Genomic DNA, 8,330 nt, shown 5'->3' on the forward strand with positions numbered 1-8,330 from the left:
GCTCTTTAATACATATTGCCACTCTATTTACACAATTTCCACAAATAAACTTTCCGCCAGCACAGCAAGATCTACGCAATGGCATTACACAGCATAAAAAATAACCAAAGAATCCCAATTTCATAGTATGATTAAACTTGGTACTTTTGTAATGAAGACCTTGTCTAACCTAACACAACACAAGCTTGCTTAAACCAGCCTTAAAAAAATCTGCTATTACCATGACTAAAAAAAGCTATACACTAGGTTGAATGAGAAACAAAGTTACTGCGCTCTAGGAATGAGAGAAGTGTTTCCAGCGGGGCATTTCACTAAGAGCAGCAAAATTGATCATCAAAATGTAGCTGGCAGAATCCGTTCCAAGTCAATACAAAACAAGCCTAGGCTTGGGGGGTGGGGAGCACTTGATTAGAAGGAATTATGCATTATTAATAGGGTAAACAACCAGACGAGTGGTTAGTCAAGCACTTTTCAAACAGGAAAGAGAAGAAAAAACCCACTGTAGAGGGACGCTGGCTATTACTGTACAATACAAACAGAATGCAGTTTCATTAGAAAATGCACACCTAACAAGCAATGGAGTATTAGAAAGCAATAATAATAAAGCTTTATATCCAGGCTACATTTATCCTCCTCCTACCTTCAGGCAAACCTCCAAGGCCTGGCTTCTGACCTGCCCAGCAAACTGCTTCAGTACAGAGCTGCTCACTGTCTACCACGTTAATGGTTCTCAAATACAGGATCAGAGTGGATAGCTATGCAGAAATCTTACTGCACCTTCAGGAACTCTGCACTCTGATCTCTAGGAGGTACATGAAGATCACTTCAACCATATGGGATGACCAAACCCAATGGACTCTACTACTCTTAAACCAACAGGCAGTTTGGAAAGGAATAACAGATATTTGCATAAAGCTTTCATCAGTAAGCAAGCACACCACAATTATTCAAAGCTACTTGTAAGACAAGCCTGACACCTGAGGCCAAAACGAGCGTGTCATTCTGAAGTTACGTGACTATTACTCTAAATATTCTACAAATAAATGAGATATTTGTGCAAGTATCTACACTACTCAGGTGTGCTTACCAATAAAGCACAGGGAAAAACCAGCTGCTAATCAAAGACAAGGCTGTCAGTAGATTGGCCTGGGCTCGTTAGTACAGCAGCACACTTCTGGTGCCCTTTAACCACACAGAGAACGCTAACTGCATGCCAGAGTAGGACACGAAATACAAAGATTGAGTCATCCGTTTAACTATATGCTTTATCAATACACTTGATTATATTAGAGTTATTGATTTCTAACAGCACAAAATTGTGATGTATTAATGAAAAAAAACAACAAAAAAACAGTCCAAATCATTGGGCTACCTTTGACTGATTTAGCCCTTCAAACTACTAACGCGCATTTGGAAATCCAAGATGTCCACCTAAAACTTAACACACAGACACAAGCTGATTGCAGATGCTTTTGGAAACCACAGAAGTAGTTTGAAGCCTTCTGGATTAGGTTTTGGAGATTGATGTCTTTATCACCAAGTTTTCAGTAACATCCTCATTTCCACTCCACCAGCCTACTGAAAAAGATGGGACAATGACAAAGCTGAGCTTCAATTTGGGGCAATTTTCAAAAGCAATGCAAAGATCCTGTAATGCCTCAAATGCTTCTGAAGGAAATCCAATAGAAATTAAGTCCACAAAGCTGATAAGGACCAATACGTTTTTACCCAAATTTCCAGACTTGCAAACCCTGCTAGGGATCCAAGGCAGAGTACAGCTTGTGCTCTAACATCAGAGATGAATGCTCCATAAGCTATATAACCAGAGGGACAAATGATCACTTATTGGTTTCAGCTGGTTTATGGGAACTCTGATCTGGCATTAGCCAGCTGTCTCTGCCACTGACCACTGTTCTCCATTCCTTTCTCTGCCATGACTTCAGCACAAGATTTTGCAGAGCTGCAGAACAACCAGCTTACAGGAAACTATCAAAACGAAAAATAAAGCAAGGGAGAAAAAAGAAAAAAGCTTAATTTCTTAGCTGGGTAAGCCTTCTGATGCAGTTCACCCTACCAGCATTTCTGTTAAAACAGTGAGACAAGTGAGTGGCAAGAAAACAGCTGCCACTAAAAAAATACATGAGGTCAAAACCTGATTTCAATTACAAACCAACCTCAGCTGGTTACAAATGCAGAGAACCCTAACTTTGTCAAGCAAGTGACAGAGCTCAGCAGCAATTACAAGATCAAACTAGCAACTTGTCAATGAAGTGAACTCAAAACATGAGGTTTTTTTTTTTTTTTTTAAAAAATGTTACACATTTGAGGTTTATGTACAACTGACAAGACAGACGTCCACCTGTGGTTACGTGTCTCTTCACGTGGAACGAATTCAGACATGAGGCTTACCAAGAAAAACTTTGGAAATCCAGACTTTTAGCTTTTCATTGCAGGCTTCAGTCAGCCTATACATTAATATGAAAAGTTGATACCACTGCAGAAAATGTGCCTTGCACTAGACCTGCTTATTCACTTATTGGTCCGGCTCCAGTAACTCTGTAATGTTATACTGCTTACTCTAAACCTAAATGAAAATATGATACTATAGCTTAGGCAATTATCCCAAGCCCTGGGCACCTTAATAATGTGATAAAAGCAAACTAATTTACAAATTGCATTAAGATCACTTTCTCGGGATCTCTGCCAGTTTCATCTAGCCACTATTATCTACGAAATACACCTCCAACTTTTAAAACAAGATCAATGCATTTTTTCCCCAACACAATCAATCTGAGTCAGCCTCAATGAGGAGAGCAAACTCCATGCTCTGAAAGCTGTTCCTTAATGAATAATGAGGAAGACAAATCAAACAGCTTTTAATGCCATACTGCTGCAACAACGGTCAGAGTCCTGATTCTTAAGTAGCCAGTCCTAAATCGCTTCAGACTTAATTGATTGCAGGTAATCCCACAGCTCCATTAGGAGAAAAAGAAATAACACATATATTTCCCAAAGCAGTCGTGCTCCTGACTCCTGTAGAGATGGCTCCCAAGCAAGATGTTCTGCACCAGATGATGCAAACATCTAAATTGCTTTAAAACAGAAATTCAGCACGAAAGCCAGCATCTCCAACTTCTCTGCAGTGCACACTGTGCACCTCTTCCCTCCCACTGAGCACTTTGGCCTCAGCCAGCCTACCGACATATGATACAGACAGTGTAAGCAAAGAGATTGAAGAGCTCCCTGAAATAACATCATCAGGCTGCTCCCCTTTCAGCAGAGGACCCCACAGCAAGCTTAACCATCACCCTTTCTCTATGCCATTTCTGTTTATCCCCAGGCACACTGCTATTTCTTCCTTAACTGACCCATGCTTCGCCCCATGTTACACTTCATTATTTGCACAAAGAATTGCTATAATGATCTAGAAAAGCAGTGGAAATGGTGACAACTTCTAGGCAAATTCTGGTCAGCTCTAGTCAGATTAGGAGGTCTCAGTCTTTTAGTCAAAGATTTAAAAACCTGATTTTACTGCTTCAATAAGAGCTAGCAACAACTGAAGTCACCAGAGGGCACTAACACTTACCTAATGGCAAATGCACTCTTCAATTAGGAAGGCTGATAATTACATCCACATCATCATGTATATTTTATCTGGATTGAACTTCAGCCAGTTTGTTCTAATCCATGTTCAAATCTCAGCCACATGCTGATGAGGCACTGAGCTACGTTAGTGCTGTGGGTCACACTTGCAATGTGTGGGGAAGACTTGGAGACTTCTCAGATAGACCAGTGAAAATAAAGCAGGCCCATGCCTCTCCCAGGTCACTTGCAATCTAAAGCATACATTGCCTATTAAATGTGTTTGGATGTAGACATATTAAAGCAATCTGAAATAAGCATGGAGAATAGATCAAAAGACCTACACCTCAAATAGACAAAATATGCAAGCATTCTTAAGAGTTTGCACCAAGATTAATCCTGCTGTAGGGGACCATAAACACTATCTGCGTTCAAAGCAAGTAAAAAAGAGGGGGGCTTTCAATTCAACCATCAAGCAGCAACAGATACATTGCTCTCTCTGTTTTGGCATCACATCAACTGCCATGCTACATGCTATAACAAAAGAGTGCAGGTTTGTTTTTACAACTGAGAAATAAGCAAGTTTTTAAACCACAAAGATCGGTCATACATAGAGCTGACAAGAGAAGTTCTTGTCATTTGGACAAAGAAGCTCTTCAGCTTCTCAGTGTTGGAGAGCTACAACCAGAGATCTTCTGTAACAGGGAACTTCAACTTCTGGTTGCACCTGACAGTCACAAATAGTCAGAACATAGCCTGATAAGCAGAGCCCTACAGAACCAAGGGCAAAACTTCTGGGATCTGCGAGGTATACGGCTTCTTTTTCCCAGCACTATTGCTTGTTCTACCTACACAGCCGTTCTTGTGGTTGGAACATAAGACAGCATGGATGGGGAACCCTGTCCTTACAGGAAGGGATACAGTAAGCATCCATCACCTCTGTGCTGAGGTTACATCTGTGGAAAAAGATGCGCTGACAATAAATACAGGACAGCAGAGATTTTGAGAGCGTTCTCAAGACATCTCCATCAGTTGAAGGAAGATACCAGTTGTGCCATATAACAGCTTACAATCCATCTCAAAGCCTTTAGGGAAGTTAGACAAGACCAGCTATGACTGTATTAGAGCATGACAAACCTCAGACTGTTTTTCAGGAAAATTGAATTTCAAAGTATTTAGCACCAGCCCACTGGATTTCCCAGTATTTCATTTTGTTATACTATGAGGTTCAATGCGTGGGTTGGTTTTTCTAATCAAACTCTCGTATGAACGGAAACACCAGAGCTCAGCCAGGAAGCATGATCGATGACTACCATTTAGACTACACTAACTTGAAGGAGCCACAGCAAGAAGCTCTGATGTTCTGAACATACCATGCTGACGAACACATCCTCCCCTTCCAGCATTTTAGCCACCTTCACTTTCCCCCTCCTAACTTCTCTGCTTTCCATAGCTCCTCTGGCTGCATAAGGCTGCTGCCATCAGCTTCCAGCACCTGGACTGCCACTGGAGCAGCAAGAGCTGCAGTACCCCTGGCTGGTGCCTCACACTGCCTCGCTCCAGCTCTGCTTGCAGGTGTCCTCTTTCTGCTTGGCAGAATACAGGATGATACCAGCTTGACCACAGGCAGGGTTCTAATGCCAGTTGCCCCGGAGTCCTACACCGCCTTTAAGGATCTTTGGAAGAGAAAAAAACTGCAGTCACACATCTGCATGTAGCAGCTAACTAAGCATGCAGAGCATCTATTTAAAATACCCAACTGTAACACTAAGATTCTCTTGCTTCAGCAGTCTTCTAAGGTGATTAGTTCATAAACAGACAAATGTGGATCCCACAGAGCTCTATTTGTGCAATAAATACTACCCATGAATGCATATTAAGAGATGATTTCTACTGCAGCAGTTCCAAGTATCTAAATGTAAAGGTATTAACGCAAGTGTTTTCTTGTTAGCTTTAAAATGCATTTTAAGTATCTTCTCTAACATTACCCCTCCCAAGGGCTGTAAAACAACATCCAAAGCAGGAATATACTATGCCTTTGATGTCTTACAGCTAGGCAAAACACAACTGCGCTCCCCACCCTTAAAGCAGGTTTTCAACTCAGCTTTATTTATTGAATGAAAGGAGGAGCCCAAATGACTCAGCTCCAGGGAAATAGAAAGGAAAAGAAATCTCCAATTTCAATGAAAAGTAAATAAGGAAGAAAATAAGACAGAGGTGTGTCCTTATCACCTCTTTTAATATTCAAAGTTAGGTGAACCAGAGCATTAGCACACCAAGATCATAAGCTTTCTGCAGCCTCAAAGTTGTCTATCTTCAGTAATTGTTTAACACCTAAGTTCACACAAGTAGCTGAAGCTGAGGAGTTAGCCGTGCATCTTCACGCTTGTTTACTGACACTGAGCAGTACCGTGATCAGTAAAATCTCTGCATTGAGGGACTTTGAACTAGACAGTCACCAGCGAGACAAGCGTGCAAACAGAAAAGATCTCTCCAAAAAATCTGCACAAAAGCAGAACTGTCAGAGGGAAAACGACGACAACACAGACAGTAAATACGATAAGCTCCTAGAGCCCCCTCAGCCCATTGACTGAGGAATCCAACAAAGCTCCTCAAAATGCAGGCAAAATACAAGCTAGAGTATTTCACAAGATGGGCAACAGACTCCAAGTGACCGCTGCACATCTTCCGCCTGTATCCACAAGTGAGTGCTCTTCCCCTAGCTCAGACATGCACCTGAGCGTTTCTGTGCAGAATACAGCTCCAGCTCTGCTGGGAGGAGTAGCTGAGCAGGTTTTTTTACACACGCTCTAAATGCAGATGACACCAGAGGGCACTCTTTCAATTGAAGTGACCTAGCTTGGCAAACTTCTGAGCACGACTACAGATATCCCACATCCAGGGATGCGCAGGGACTGGAGAAAGTAATCGTTTTCTCGGGAAATCTCTTGCAGAAGCAAAACCAAACGTAAACGAAACGTACATATTTATCCCAGAAAACGAGTATTTCAGAGTAGCCAGAATTCTAGGATTACAGGCCATTATCAACCCCTGGGCACCAGCTGCTATCAATTCATTCTAACAGTTTTGGCACCTGTGTGGAACGTATCAGTTTACAGAAGCAGGACCCAAGCCAGGGGAGATCATGCAGAGATGCCTACGGATGTCCTAAGACTTATCACGACTTCTGAACCTCACAATAACACATGAAAAAAAAACAAACACATGTACATCATCAAGAGAAAGCTTTGGGGAACAACCTATTTCTTTACTGTTTACTGATCTCTATTTGATGCTGTTTTAACTGTCAAGAATTAGACCACTTGCAATAAGATAACAGAAAGGTATCAGCAACATCAGTAGTAAGGTCCATGTATTATTTCTAAGGGCCTCCTGAGATATAAATAAGATTAAAAAAAACACCTGTTGAGATGCAATTCATTAAGAAACGTGCACAACCACTGAAAAACACAATAAGTCCACGAATCAGCAAAGGTTGCAAGCCACTTTTGATGTGAAAAGCAGCATCCCTTTAGTTTAGAAAGGGAACACCGCCACAATACTGCTAAAATCAAATCAGATCCAGAGATAGACAACGATAACAAAACACTGTGGTATGTCCCATGGCAATTTACAGTCTTGAAAGATGATCAAAAACCATAGGCCTACAAAACATGTTCTGCCTGCTTATGCACCTATCCCATTTGGGAAAAGTCTCTGTTTCCTTTACCTGTAGCCCCTTAAGTTTAGCATAAGAACAAGTGGTGATGGGAAAAAAAAAAAAAAAAAAAGCTCTGTGCAAAGGCACCTTCTGTCAGCACGGGGATCTCTGAAATAAACACATTCACCCCATTTCTCCAGGCAGCAGCTACACGCACAGGTAGCAGGTAAACTATTACCTATCGCCATCACTCGTCTTGCTTTGAGATACACGTATGTAATCGGCTTTCCACCGCCAGCTGCCAGGAAAGAAACACGCCAAACATTTCTGCTGTCAAACGAACAGCATCCATTCGCCTGCCCTCCGAAGCAGCTGCCTATCTGCTGCAAGGCACACCCGCCGCTCGGAACTTGCCCTGCCTGCTGGAAAACCACCGCCGGGCCGCGCACGGCGCACAGCCCCCAGGCTCTGCGGCTCACGCAGCACATGTCACGGTCACTCGGCTGCCCCCGATATCGGCATCCCGGCGCCACCGCACGCCTGACGGCGATAAGCACCCCGCCAGACGCAGGCCACGACCTGCTCCTCGGGCCCTAGCGCAGGTAGATGGAGGAAAATACAATTAAAAAAAAAAAAAAAGAGAGAGAGAGAGAGAGGACACGCTCCGGCCCGGCGCTCAGCCCCGCATCCCTCCATCTTGCGGCCCCGCAGCCCAGCCGCCGCCGCCCCGCACACACGCACACGCGCTCCCACACCCACCCCGCGCGCTGACAGGGACAGGGGAGGGGGCGCTGCCGGGCCCGGCTCAGCGCCGGGGATGGCGCCCGCTGCCGCTGACGGGAGGCGGCCGCAGGTGGGTGCCGGCCGCGCGGAGCCGGCCCGCGGCGGGGCCGGGACCCTCCCCCGGATCTGGGAGGGGACCGGGCCTCTCCAATCCCCGGCCGGCACCGCCGCGGGACCCAGCGTGCCGGCCGGCCGAAGCCTCCTTTTTCTCCTCCTCCGGACAATGAGCCCGCCGCGCCGCGCCGCCTCACCTGCGAGACGGAGACGGGGACGAGCGAGGAGCGGGGGCGGGCGGGGAAGGCGC

General features: G+C 44.4%; 1 protein-coding gene across 4 annotated transcripts in view; it reads right to left on the reverse strand.

Annotated features, from left to right (window-relative positions):
* RALGPS2 (Ral GEF with PH domain and SH3 binding motif 2) overlaps positions 1–8,330 on the reverse strand; it is a 141,216-nt gene that overhangs the window by 109,404 nt on the left and 23,482 nt on the right. The window contains exon 1 of one of the 4 annotated variants that reach the window (XM_021404112.1): positions 8,278–8,330. The exons of 2 other annotated variants lie outside the window; for them this stretch is intronic. The gene's annotated coding sequence lies outside the window, so the exon portion shown is untranslated. Of the gene's footprint in view, positions 1–8,002; positions 8,151–8,277 lie in introns of those variants that run through there. One more of the 4 variants, XM_021404111.1, reaches the window with a different exon arrangement.

The sequence above is a fragment of the Numida meleagris genome, chromosome 7 (assembly GCF_002078875.1).
Source record: "Numida meleagris isolate 19003 breed g44 Domestic line chromosome 7, NumMel1.0, whole genome shotgun sequence".
Classification (NCBI taxonomy): Eukaryota; Metazoa; Chordata; class Aves; order Galliformes; family Numididae; genus Numida; species Numida meleagris.